The sequence below is a fragment of the Engraulis encrasicolus genome, chromosome 15 (assembly GCF_034702125.1).
Source record: "Engraulis encrasicolus isolate BLACKSEA-1 chromosome 15, IST_EnEncr_1.0, whole genome shotgun sequence".
NCBI lineage: Eukaryota > Metazoa > Chordata > Actinopteri > Clupeiformes > Engraulidae > Engraulis > Engraulis encrasicolus.
In genome coordinates this window covers 48378208-48392831 of record NC_085871.1, presented here as the reverse complement: position 1 = coordinate 48392831, position 14624 = coordinate 48378208, and positions in this window count along the sequence as shown.

Below are 14624 nucleotides of genomic sequence, written 5' to 3'. Positions count from 1 at the left end.
AGGGAGCCCCTGGTGGCCCTCAGACCCAGAAAGGGACCCCATGCAGTAGTGTACCCCTCAGGTGGTTAGGTTCAGATGCAGAGAGAGTTTTGATCTCAGACTTGCAAGCACAGTGCATCTGGCATGTGGTTAAGCTGCTGGTATAACAGAAGTGAAAGCTGCCGTGAGGTGGGTAGATAAAAATGGCATATAGGCCACACACACACACACACACACACACACACACACACACACACACACACACACACACACACACACACACACACACACACACACACACACACACACACACACACACACACACACACCAGGTAGTAGAGCCCCATTTTGATCTCAGAACTGCAAGCAGAGTGTGTGACATGTGGTCAGGGTACTGCTCAAAGAAGCTGCAGTGTGGTCAACATGGCATGTGTGTTAGGTGCTGACATGGGTACCATTTCTCAAGTATGGCCTTAGTATGTGCATGCATGCGTGTGTGTGTGCAAGCGTGCATGCACGTGGGTGAGTGAATTTTGCACCAGTGGATGTGATGGTGGTGGTGATGATGATGATGATGATGATGATGATGATGATGATGATGATGATGATGATGATGAGGTAGGAAGAGGCAGGAGACATCAGGCTGCTGTTAAAATCTTTATTAATCAAAACTGAGATTTCAAAATACAAAGAAGCTTAGGATAGGTCCAATCACTTTGCCTGGCATGCTGTGTTGCATGTGCCTGCGGGCCTGTATGCACGTGCTGCATGCGCGCGCGCGCGTGTGTATGTGTGAGTGTGTGTCCCTGCGCGTGTGTGTGCGTGTGTGTCCCTGCGCGTGTGTGTGCGTGTGTGTACATGTCTGCATGTTATAAAGCATCCACTGTGGGCAACAGCAGATTCCATCACTGTAAGAAAGAGAAGAGAAGAGAAGAGAAGAGAAGAGAAGAGAAGAGAAGAGAAGAGAAGAGAAGAGAAGAGAAGAGAAGAGAAGAGAAGAGAAGAGAGACAAGTTACTCAAGCTCAAAGACATTACCTTTTTTTAAGTTCTCTTTCAATTTTAAATTAAATTTCAATTATAAAGATCCACCCACATCCTTGAGCTGATCTGAGACATGTGGATGTGACAAGAGGACTAAGAGGCCCTAGAGAAGTGCTTTTGTCATGTGACCAGCCTTGCACACGGTAAGGCGTTTTTACCCATGGTCATTACAGAATGCTGTGACAAAACCATCTCATCCTGACAGTAAAGCAACATTTCTGCAGATTTACTGTTCCTAACAAAAGTGAAACAAGCAAGAAAAAAGGCAGAATTGTGCCCAGACCAAAACCACCCCTAACCCTAATCTGTCACAGGACATGTTGCATAAGAAAACGTGCAAAAGCATGGAACACATTCATAACACAAAGATGGTTAAAATCGGCCTTGTATTTAAAGACATTCTCATGATGCCATGTTGTGTTGTATTGAGGAGAGAGATGCTCACCGGGCCTGCTGCTGCAATTCCACCTGCTCCCTCTAGGGGGGAAAGATGATTTAGGTTAGTTTTACTTTGTATTTCATTGTGAGCAATGCGTATACTATGTACTGAGTAGGGCTGTAATGAAACTCTCAATTCATGATTCGGTTCATTTCACGATTTTTGACCTACAGTTCCATACACCCGATGATTTTGTTAAAAAAAAAGTTGTTACAAAAAATAATGATAACGATTGGAAGCTTGGAAGCACTACCACATCATATAATTTGGGTGTTTTCTGGACTGAACAGTGACAGGACTTTGAAAGGGCATATGAAGATACTGACTTTGTGTGTGTGTGTGTGTGTGCGCGCGGGTGTGTGCGTGTGTGTGTGTGTGTGTGTGTGTGTGTGTGTGTGTGTGTGTGTGTGTGTGTTCATACTTGAGCATCTCCAGCAGATGACTATGGTTCCTCCCAGCATCAGGACCGCCAGCAGCAGTCGAATGATGAGGACGATCCACACAGAGATGCTGCGGGAGCTAGGACTTCCAGCTGCATGAGGACGAGCATGGAGTAAACACATAGAGATGCGTTTCTCTTGCGAAGAGACTGAGGTGTCTTCTGTGAAAATACACCACAATCGCATATCCTTTCAATGTGGCACGACAAAAATGATAATGCCTTACATACAAATCTCTGTCTTAACTGTATTTTTTTCTGTCTACAAATAACACATCAGTGAAATAAACGGAATGACGCTGGTACTCTGCATTTAAGGCTTTAAATGTCTGACCAAGGAGCAGAACCAAATTAGCGCAGACAACTAAAGAAGAAAATGCCTACAGGACTTACCGCCCGAATAGACCAGGCACGATGCGATTCAAGCGACAGAGTGCAGCAGCAAGCGATACGAGCGATTGAGGAGACTAGAGTATGTCCGTACAGGCAGAAGGCAAAGCATTCAAGCATTCCCATTGGCTGACCTCTATACAGTCATTGGCTGTCGCGGCTTGTCGCCGAACCGCATCATAGAAAGTTGAAAAGATTTCAACTTCAAACTGTCGCTCTCGTCGCGCAAATCGCGCTAGTCTCCAGAATCGCTTTTGTCGCACGACTCAATACAAAGTCAATTACTTTAGGGCATCAGACTTGTTGCCCAAAAGTTGCCGGTTCGACTCCTGGCTCGCCAGATTGGTGGGGGCAGTAATTAACCATTACTCTCCCCCATCCTCCTCCATGACTGAGGTACCCAGAGCATGGTACCGTCCCACCGCTCCACTGCTCCCAAGGGGTGCCATTGGGGGCTGCCCCCTCGCATGCAATTTCGTTGTGTGCAGTGTGCAGTAAACACTCGGGTTCTGTGGAGTGCTGTGTCACAATGACAATGGGAGTTGGAGATTCCCAGGTGGGCTTTCACTTTCAACATAAAAATTAACATTTCCCAAATGGCATGGTTGACCCGCCTCCCTTGGTTTGCTACTGGTTGTTTGCTTCCCGACAAAGTGGGTAGAGTTCCCGATTTTTCTGGAAGGCCTGGCTAGGTCTAAAGTCTATCTATTCAACATTGTTGAAAATCATCCAGACAGGGATTCTGTAGGGATGCTATCTGCTTTGCTTCCTAACAAAACTATAATAATAATGTGTCTCTTCGCACAACATTTCAAAACAGCAACGAAAGAGTTTAATGTGACTCGCAACGGACTGTATTTTTTAAGATTACACGTCACAGAGAAATATGAATGTAAACAAATGTTTTTACCTTGAACATGCAGTATAAGGACATTTGCACCACCGCCCAATTGACAAACATAATATCCATTGTCCTTCACAGTCAGGTCAGACAGATGCAGAGATGTTGACACTGTACTTGTATTGGATATCTGATTGGATATCTGAAGCCTGCAACGGTAGTGCTTCCTCTCATATTCAGTCTTTAAAGCAGTTAATTCAGTATACCGCGGCTCACGTGAAAAACATAATGTATGAAAAAACCATGAAATACTCCCAACTTCACTCTGGTTTTTTGCAGATGTGCACTGCAGGAGAACTGACTCTCCGGGTGATTTGTAGAAGGTCTCATAACGAACTCCAGACGCATCGCAACCTGCAGACACACAACACACACACTAGTGAGGCTCTGAAGAAGACAGTAGTCGCAACGCGTCAGCCCGTTTAATTAAAGGCTTTTTAACTTCACCAGCAGTGTGCCTTGGAATCTTTGGTAGACCTTATCAACAGCCACAACTGGAGCTAAGTCTGACCATTATTTAAGAAAGTTTATCTCCTTGAGCCAAAGAGCACCTGCTAAAGAGACAAAAGTGAAGCAGCACTCCTCCATGATCAACATTCCCCAGTGAACAGTTGATTTTTTTAACACACACTAGTTGTTTGGTCTCTAGCTGTTAATGTAGTCATTTCTGTGATAAGTAGCAAAGGTTTTATAGCGTAGCAATTCCTCCTGAATAAACATGATGTCAAACGTACTTGACATTTTCAGACAAGCTATCTTTGTATTATTGTCTACAGCACACAAAATACTTGCACAATACAATCATGTAAACTCCTATTACAATATTGTCAAATGCAGTAACTCACTTGTGATGGAGTCCAGAGCTGCACACAGGACAAACATAACCAGCTTCATCTCCAGAGTTCAGGTCTCTCTCTTTCTCTCTCTCTCTCTCTCTCTCTCTCTCTCTCTCTCTCTCTCTCTCTCTCTCTCTCTTTCTCTCTCTCTCTCTCTCTCTCGCTTCTACAATCTAACACTTGAGATTTTCTGGTCAATGTATCTGCTGAACTTGACACAGTCTCACACTACAACCCTACCCTTGACTGTCTTCAGCGCTGATCTGTAGCCACATCCCTTTGCACAAACTTCACACGGAAGACCCCAAACTACTTTCATGTCATTGGTTGGTGTGTGTGTGTGTGGTGGTGGTGGTGAGTTGCAAGGGGGGGGGGGGGGGGCGGTGCACACTCAGTCATGATCAGAAGGAGGAAGGAGGCATGATATGTCACATACTATACACTGTACAGAAAATGCTGTGTGTGTGTGTGTGTGTGTGTGTGTGTGTGTGTGTGTGTGTGTGTGTGTGTGTGTGTGTGTGTGTGTGTGTGTGTGTGTGTGTGTGTGTGTGTGTGTGCTACTGATTCTGTTGCTCCCTTGTCCTCCACCCCACAGTGTGTGTCTGCAAGGGCGCCGGAACGAGTTCTAAAGTGGTGGTGCTTTTTTTTTTCTTCAAAAAAGTTCAGAAAGCCTCATCTAAGGAGCCCAAAAGTAGGTATGCAAATGCACCACTGCACCCGCCCTTTCTGGCACCTATGTGTGTCTGTGAGGTGGTCGGGGTCAGAAACAGAGAGAGTTTTGATCTCAGAGCTGCAAGCACAGTGATACTGCCATGTGGTTAAGGTACTGGTAACCAAACTGAAAGCTGCCGTGTGGTTGACAGATAAAAATGGCATATAGGCCACAGACACACACGCACGCACACACACACACACACACACACACACACACACACACACGCACACGCACACGCACACGCACACGCACACGCACACGCACACACACACACACACACACACACCGGTAGTAGAGCCCTCTTTTTTCTCACATGTGTGTGTCTGTGTGTGTGTGTGTGCGTGCATGCGTGTGTGTATGTGAGTGTGTGAGAGAGAGAGCTTTGCGCTAGGTGATGTGATGATGATGATGATGATGATGGTGCTGATGATGGTGATGATGATGATGATGATGATGATGATGATGATGATGATGATGATGATGATGATGATGATGATGATGATGATGATGATGATGTAGGAAGATCAAGGAGAGAGCAGGCTGCTATTAAAATATTTATTCATCAAAACTGAGATTTCAAAATACAAAGAAGCTTAGGATAGATCCAATCACTTTGCCGGGCATGCTGTGTTGCGTGTGCGTGTGCGTGTGTGTGTGTGTCTGAGAGCAGGCTCGCTTTAGCATGTGCTTGTCTGTATGTTATAAACCATCCACAGAGTCCATCACTGTAATATAAGGAGGAGAGATGAGAAGAGAGGAGAGATAAGTTACAGAAGACATTCGTTATTTTGTAATCTCTCTTGCATGTATCATTCTAAAGATCCACCCACATCCTCGAGCTGAGCTGAAACATGCGGATGTGACAAGAGGACAAAGAGGCCCTAGAAAAGTACTCTTGTTGTGTGACCAGCCTTGCACGATGTAAGTAGTGTTTGTCATTACAAAATGCTGTGATGTGTGCCCAAACCAAAACCATCGCTAACAGTAGCCTGACATTAAAGATCCACTGTGTAATATAGTATTTAATAGTTCATTTCCAGAATTCATGCTGCCCATTCACAAATGTTACCTTTTTAACAAATACTTACCAGCACCATTACATTCTAAGTATTAATTATGACTGGGAAAATTGCATTGTACATGAAAAGGGGGATCTTCTCCATGGTCTGCCATTTTTAATTTTTAGAAATTGGCATTTTTAGCGGCAAAGCCTACTGTCCTGTGGTCATACTAGTAAATATTGGTTTATTATTTATTCATATTCATGACAAGATCAAATTTGGTGATAGGCAGCACAATTTCAATGAACAGCATAGTTGCAATACCTACTCTGGCCACAATCTTACACGGTGCATGTTTAAAGTAACATTTCTGCTGATTTACTTTTCCCAACAACATTGAAACAAGCAAGAAAAAGGCCCAAATTGTGCCCAGACTAAAATCCTCAAAACACCCTAAGGGTGTCAAACTCAAATTGACTGAGGGCCAAAATCAAAATCTGGAACGACGTCGCGGGCCGAACTCCACAATAAATTTTAAAAATGCACTAAAATTGTGCATGCATACACTTCATACTCATAGTTCAATTTCACATACACTGTTTCCCATCATAGTTGTTAGTTCAATTGTGTCTACACATCCCTCCTGTGACACATCAAATTTCATGTTCAAGTCATATTATACTATACATTGATGGTGTATGTGGGCCAACCATAATAGACATTTGAAATGATCTCGCGGGTCGAATAAAATGGCTCTGCGGGCCAAATTTGGCACCCTGGCCTGAGTTTGACATCCCTGCCCTAACCTGTCACAGGGCGTAGTAGAGCATGAGGAAACGTGTAAAAACATAACACAAAGATGGTTAATATTGGCCTTGCATTTACAGTTTTTTTCAATTGCTAACAAGCTTTTGTCCAAACCTCAGCGACATTTGCAAAACTCTTAATACAGTTAGCACACCAAGGGCTTTCCATTGCCATACAGTTGACACATTACATGCATTTTTCACACAATGAGCAGTCAATGAATGCATTTCTTTGTGTATATTTAACAGTGTGTGCTTTTGAGAAGAAAATGAACTGTTTGGCCAATTGCACTTGGTAGGTGGTAGTCTGTGTTAAGAGTTTAGGAAAAGTATCCAAAGTATGGGTAAGCGCTTGTTAGCAATTGAAAAAAACTGTAAACACATTCTCATGATGCCATGTTGTATTGAGAGGAGAGAGATGCTCACCGGGCCTGCTGCTGCGTCTGCAAATCCACCTGCTCCCTCTAGGGGGAAGAGATGAGAGATTTAGGTTAGTTCTACTTTGTAGTATTTCGTTTTGGATCAGTGAGTATAATACTGACTATATTAAAAAGGTGTAGTTATGTCCTAAATATGTGAGGTATGGCCACTGACACCATATTAGAAGTCATTTCAGGGGGAGGTCGTTACTTTGTCTGTTTTTGCATCAAATTGTTTATGTCTGCTTATGTGACTAGCCACAGGAACACAGACCACATGTCTCTCTCAGAGCAAAACCAAAAACAAGAGTTTTCATTTTTTGGTAGAATATGCAAGTTCAAGTCTTGAAGAAGATACTCCACTCTTTCAAAAAACAAGAATAAAACATTACATTACATAAAGCATATTACATTACAATACATTTTCTGTTTTTTTTCTGTCTCTATTTTAAGAAGTGAACACATTCAAAAGGCCACAGATTCATCAGATATCACCATATGTCCATGTGTAAAGTATCATTGTAAAGCTTAGACTCTGCACTATCAGCGTGCATGATTAGCTCAATTTTCCCCGGTATCCTTGTGTGTGGTCACATATGAGCTCATGCATGCTCCTAAAATGTGTGCGTGCGTGCACGCGCATGCATCTGTCTGAGTGTGTGTGTGTGTGTGTGTGTGTGTGTGTGTGTGTGTGTGTGTGTGCCCTCATACTTGAGCATCTCCAGCAGATGACTATGGTTCCTCCCAGCATCAGGACCGCCAGCAGCAGTCGAATGATGAGGACGATCCACACAGGGATGCTACAGGAGTCAACTTTGCTTCCTGACAAAACGCAATAGCAGCTTTAATCATTATATAGGCCTACTATAATAATCCACACTGCCCAGGTAGCAAAGTTTATCTGGCCCATTGTTGGCCCGATCCTTTTTTCGCGAGTGATAACAGTCGGTCCGATTCTGGCTTTGTCCGCGGCCCAATAATGGTCCTATTACCGTATGCCGACAGTGTCGGCTCAGTGTTGGCTCAGTTACTGCATGAGACTGACAGTTATTTTCAGTGTCGGCAGAGTGTTGGCTCAGTTACTGCATGAAGTGACAGTTATTTTCAGTGTTCTATGAAGTGTTGGCTGAGTCACGGTAACCAGTGTTCCAGCCGAGCCGACTCTCAGCCGACAGTGCCGACATTCTGCCAAGATCGGGCCGACTGTTCTTAACGGTTTTTGCTACCTGGGTGGGGTACTGCCTCCCTCTGGCCTGGAGTCTGTCAAAATGCACCACAACCACAGATTTAGGTACAGGTTTGTCACTCATGTACTCTCACAATGGATTTTCCAGATTCTGAACGAGGCTGTTTGGTTGCAGTTCCACTCTATGTCCATGGGGGGTGCTTAACTTCTGGAGACCTGAATGAATGGAGTCCTTATGGAGCTACGTATTGCCCGCAGAGTGCGGAGAGTTATCTCAGGACATACCTTTTCTCCGAGTCATACAAAAGATTGCAACGGACTCTCAATGGACTGTCATTTTTAAGTCCGTTTGAGTCACAGAGAGAAATATGAATGTAAACTTTACTAGGAAAACAAGATAGTTATATGTTGCATGCATAGGCCTACGCTTTTATTCTTCCTCTGCACTGCAGATATTTATTTATCCACCTTACTTTTATCTTTTCTAAAATCTTTTATGTGTTTCTTGAGTTTTTTTATGTGTGAAGTGTGAATGTGTGTGTGTGTGAAAGGTCTACTACTACGGCACAAAAAAAATGCCCGTACTGGGACAAATAAAATCAACTGAACTGAACTGAACTGGGGTGAATTTCTCGAAACCAAAGTTGCTTACTACATTAGCTACTTCGTTGCTTTCAATGCATTTTCCCATTGGCAACTACCGAAGTTGCTAAAAGGCTAACAACTTCCCTTTTGAGAAACTCACCCCTGAATTGAACTGAGCCGAAAAGTTATTACCTTAAACATGCAGTTGAAAGAGTTTTGTCGCACTACTGCCCAGTTGACAGAAGTATTGTCCCTGGTCCTCCACCGTCAAGTTAGACAAGTGTAGAGTTGTGGACGCTGCTGTAACAGACCGCATTCGGCGGCAGGTCGAAGGCAAGGAAAGGCGACAAAGGTTGGCTCCAACTCGCATTTATTCTGGTGAAACATTAAGTGCACACAACATCATGCAGCTGCTGTCGTACATTCATATCTCCAGCGAAGTAAACTCTTTCTGGCTGATTTGTGATCGTATAGTGAATTGTCAGCACGAGACATGGAGCCATTGTCTTTTACATACATATTATCATGGACAACATTCTACGATAACATTCCCTCATTAAACGGGACATTCCATTGGTGAGTAAATAAACAGAATGAGAACGACATCGAGTAGCAAAACAAAGCCTACCTGGTGAAACATTAAGTGCACACAACATCATGCAGCTGCTGTCGTACATTCATATCTGTACACAAAATGATAAAGATACAGTTAGCTGACTGCCCACGGATAACAAAGAATGCGTGGTTCAGACTAGCAGCGAACTGACTAGCAGGTTCATAGCGTGGTCAGAAATTATCACTTCAAAATACCATTTCAATATTAATGCAAAATCATTTGCGATCTCATAATCATGTGGCAGTACTACTCTCAACAACATTTTTAATTGCAAACCTTAGTATGCACACATGTATAATATTGCATTTATGGATGAACACACGAAGCATTATACCACTGAACTTACCTCCAGCGAAGTAAACTCTTTCTGGCTGGAGGAAGCATAGTTCGTGTGCAAAGACGTGACCTACTGCAGCTGCAAGAATACACCACCAGGTGGCTGCAACTCGTATGATAAGGAGAACCAAATATTTATAGTGAAATTCACCAACTACATTTCTAACTCTGTTACACCCACCCCCACTGAATTTCGCTAAAATATTAACGTCAGTAGAGAGAAGAGAAAAAAAAAATAACATGGTCACATATCTGACTAACAAGTATCCTTTAAAGGATGAGGTCTCATTACCGACCTCCAGGGGCAGGGTGCCGTCTACACCCCACACAGACCATGCCTACGCACATACAATCAATAATTCAGTACCGCTCCCGCTAACCCAAAATCACTGGGATGCCACATAAAAGGAAGATGTGGGTGTCTGTGTGGTGTAATGTTAGTGCAAAAACTGAAACATGGACTGAGAGAAGCTTTCAAGAAGTTGACTGACATCACTAACTACATCCTGCTTGGACATCTGATATAACAGACGGTTAACTGGCTTCACTATTCGTCCTACCCGAGTCCTAACTGTGTGTACGGTGCTAGACCCAGGAGAGGTGGGGAGCACACTACAGGTGTCATCAGTGTGGACTCCAGTGTGTGTGCGTGTGTCCCCTGTGTCAGTTGGAGAGCCGTGTAAGGAACCGTGTGTGAAACTCCGTTCCATGTGTGCGTCTGTATGTACGTTGCCTATATGCCCAGACTCACTCATACTCAGAACATCCTCAGGTGGGGCTTCTGCAGGAGGGCAGTCACCTGGACGGTCATCCACATCCACTGTTGTCAGGGTGTCAACCCACTCTTGAGTCCTGATACTAGCAGCGTTGTCTCCCGCCATGGACCTCACTCCTTCTGCTTCACTGGAATCCGCCCCACTGGATGACACGAAAGTGCAACTAGAGGTGCTATCCATTTCAATTGGCAAGAAGTTTACAGGCATCAGTAGGTTGCGGTGCACAACTCTCACTGCTCCTGTCTCGGGAGCCTGAATCTGATAGGTGTGTGTAGAGGGGTTGATGTCTATGACCGTGTAAATCGTGGACTCCCATCGGTCAGCCGTCTTCCGTTTCCCTCTCTCTCGTTTGTTTGACACCAGCACTCTGTCACCAACAGCAATCTGCTTCCCTTTTGCTCGTCGATTGTAAAGCTCAGCCTGGCGATATTGCTCCTTATTGACATGTTCCTGAGCGATAGCCATGGCCTCTTGAAGATCTTTGGTCAGGGACACGACATAGTGATCGTAACTGCTGATTTCTGGATCACACAGGACATTCTTGAAAAGGATATCAACAGGCAGGCGCGGAACTCTACCATACATGAGGAAAAAGGGGGCATAGCCTGTGGTCTCATGCACTGTACAGTTATACATGAAGGTGAGAGTCTGAAGGTGTCTTGGCCAATTCTGCTTAGCCTCAGGCGAGAGTGCACGTATCATGTTGCCCAATGTCCTGTTGAAACGCTCCACGCTACCATTGCCCATCGGGTGGTATGGCGTGGTCCGAGACTTTCTCACACCGGCCACCTTCAGTAGTTCACTAATCAGTTGGCTCTCGAAAGAGGCGCCTTGGTCGGAGTGGATTCTCTCTGGAAATCCAAAGATGCAGAAGTACTTTTCCCAGAGTTGCTTTGCCACTTGTTTGGCTGACTGATCTCGACATGGAAAGGCCTGTGCTAGCCTGGTGAAGTGGTCTGTGACTACTAGCACATCGACAGACTTATTGTTCGAGTCCTCAGCTGACCAAAAGTCAATGCACACTATTTCTAGTGGTGAAGAGGTCTTTATACTCTCGAGGGGCGCTCTTCCATCAGGGTCAGCTGACTTGCTGATGACGCACCTTGGGCACTTGCGGGCGTACTCTTTCACATCCTGGTCTATATGGGGCCAGAAGAATCTTTGGCGAGCCAGGCTGACGCTCCTGAACTGCCCCTGATGACCAGCATTGTCGTGAATGCCTTTCAGCACCTCAGGGAAGAATGATTCTGGAACAACAAACTGAAATCTCTTCCTGTTCGACTTTTGGTCCTTGGACACTCTATAGAGCACACTATTACGAGTGGTTAGTTTCTCCCAGTGTTTCAAGTATCTGATCACCATGACAGACTCCAGAGCCTTCTCTCTCCTGGAAGGGCGTCGGCCGCGCTCCACAAAGTACAACACCCTGGACAGGACGGGATCGCTCAACTGTCCCTCACGCAGCTCTCTCTCAGAGAATGCAGGCAGGGGGTCTTCATCGGGTGGAACCAGCTGTGGGAACTGCTGAAGGGCATTTACGGCTCGCACTCTGGCACCGGACTCCCATAGACTCCCATGTGTCTCAAGGATGGCTGAGACCACCTCCCTGGAAAGTGGCTGTATTCTGGTATGCTCAGACGCACAAGACTCTGCCTCTCCAATACTGCCACAGTTTGTTTGTGTGACATTCGATTGCCTGAAGGCCTCTTGGACAGAATCAGAGGAGACAGGCACTGCCTTCGAGACAAGTTCACTGTAGCGGTGGTGCAGTAGCTTTTGCCCCACCGCTGGACCCGCAAACGGTGGACGACTCAGTGCATCAGCTACCGTGTTCTTTGGGCCAGGGATGTATTTGATATCAAACGTGTAAGCGGCTAACTTCGCCACCCATCGCTGCTCGCAGGCATCAAGACGTGGTTTGGTCATAATGTGTGTTAGGGGGTTATTATCAGTCCAAACAGTGAATGTATGCCCCTTCAGCCAATGGCTGAACTTTTCACATATGGACCACTTCAATGCAAGAAATTCGAGGCGATGAGCGGGGTACTTCCTTTGGGCTCGTGAGAGAGACTTACTGGCAAAAGCCACTGGCCGTGCCACACTGTCACCTTCTTGTACTTGGCCAAGCACAGCTCCTAGGCCATCCAGTGAAGCATCAGTGGACAATACAAAGGGGCGTGAGAAGTCTGGGTGTGCCAAGACAACAGAAGTCACCAAGGCTGTTTTCAGGTCCTCAAAAGCCTGTTGGTGATCTGGTGTCCAGTCATTTGGTGTCAACTTCCTGGATGGCGCCTTGCGCCTTGCGCATGGTCTGCCCTTCCGCTTCTGTTTCTGGCCAGCCAGGAGATCAAAAAGGGGCTTTGCTATGGTTGAGTAATTGTGAACAAAGTGCTGGTAGTAGTTCACCATGCCCAAAAAGGATCTGACACGGGACTGAGACGGAGTAGCTTTGTCAGGCTCCATCAAGTCTGCAGCAGTCATTTTGCTCACCGCCTCCACTTTTGCAGGGTCAGTAGACACACCGGACTCATCAATGATGTGCCCCAGAAACTTAACAGATCTCCTGAGCAGCCAGCATTTCTTTGGGGCCAGCTTCAAGTTGTGCAGGCGGAGACGACTGAACACCAGCTCTAGCCTCTCAAGAGCCAGTGCCTCAGTCGGGGCAAAGACCAGCAAGTCGTCCAAATAGCAAAGCAGGCTAAGAAAGTTCTGGTCACCGAATATGCTGGTCATCATCCTCATGAAACTGGCGGGGCTGTTACAGAGGCCCTGAGGAAGCCGGTTATACTCATACAGGCCCATGGGTGTCGTGAACGCAGAGTATTTACGGTCTTCTTCATGTAACGGCATATTGTAAAAGCCAGAGGTGAGATCCATTGTACTGAAGAATGCATTCCCACCGAGGGCGGCCAAGCAATCAGCCTGATGTGGAAGGGGGTGCGCATCTTTCAATGTTCGTTTGTTGAGCCATCTAAAGTCTGTGCACACCCGCAGGTCACCGTTTTTCTTCCACACAAGGACAAGAGGCGAGGCAAACTCACTTGCAGACTTTCTTATTATTTCCTTTTCCTCCATCTCGTTGAGGACCTGGCGGAGCTTTTGGTATTCAGCTGGAGGCACACGGCGGTAGGGAAGGCGGAACGGCCTGTCGTCAGTAAGGCGAATACGGTGCACAAACTCCTTGGCCTCACCACAGTCCAGATGATGGCGGGAGAACACATCTTCGTACTTCATAACAAGATCAGCCAGCCTCATACGCCATTCTGCAGACACATCACACGACTCAATGTCCAGGTTGCCCAGGCCAATACGTTCCAGTCTCTCCCGTACAGTCTCCGCGCTCGCCATCCCAGGTGGCGCTTCAGCAGGTCCAGCAGCTGTGGCCTGGTGCATAGACATAAGCTCTGGAACCTCCATGTCCTCCAGCGCTAGACAGGTGTGAACATCAGCGAGCTTTGCATTCCTCCGTAGCGTGACAGGACCATCTGAGGTGTTCAGGATCTTGAGGGGCACCCACCTGTCACCCCACAGAGGCGTTATGACTCTGGCAACCATAACACCCCTGGGAGCAGAGCGAGAGGACGTTGGCTCGGTCATGACAGTGCAGCCAGGAGATATCCTGACATTTTTTGGGAGAGTGCCCCACACAAGGAATTCACCGCCAGCCGGCAGTGTGACAGCTCTGTTGCACCTCACTGTGCCGATCTTGTCCGGCACCTCACCACAAGACCAGCGTTCCAGGCCAGCGAGAAGAGAGAGGAACTGTTCACGCTCTGGATCACCTGAAGCAGATGACGACACGGCCTTCCAGTAACTGGTGTCATTCTTGAACTGACGAATTAAATGTCTGAGAACATTGGACCCTATGATCAAGTCATCCTGTTGATTCTCCACAACGAAGGCGGGCACTGACACTCCACATCCATACACGACCATCTTGAGATTCACCACGGACTCAGGTTTCACACGCACGCCACCACATCCGACGAAGACCACCTCAGTCGCTTCCACACAGCTCATGTCAACAGCCCCAGAACTGACAAGTTTCTTTTGTGCCTCAGTACTCAGCGAGCAGGCCATAGAGCCACTGTCCATCATAGCACGAAGGGTTACTTTGTCTGAGACTACCACAGGAGTGTAAAATAGGCTATCACTGCC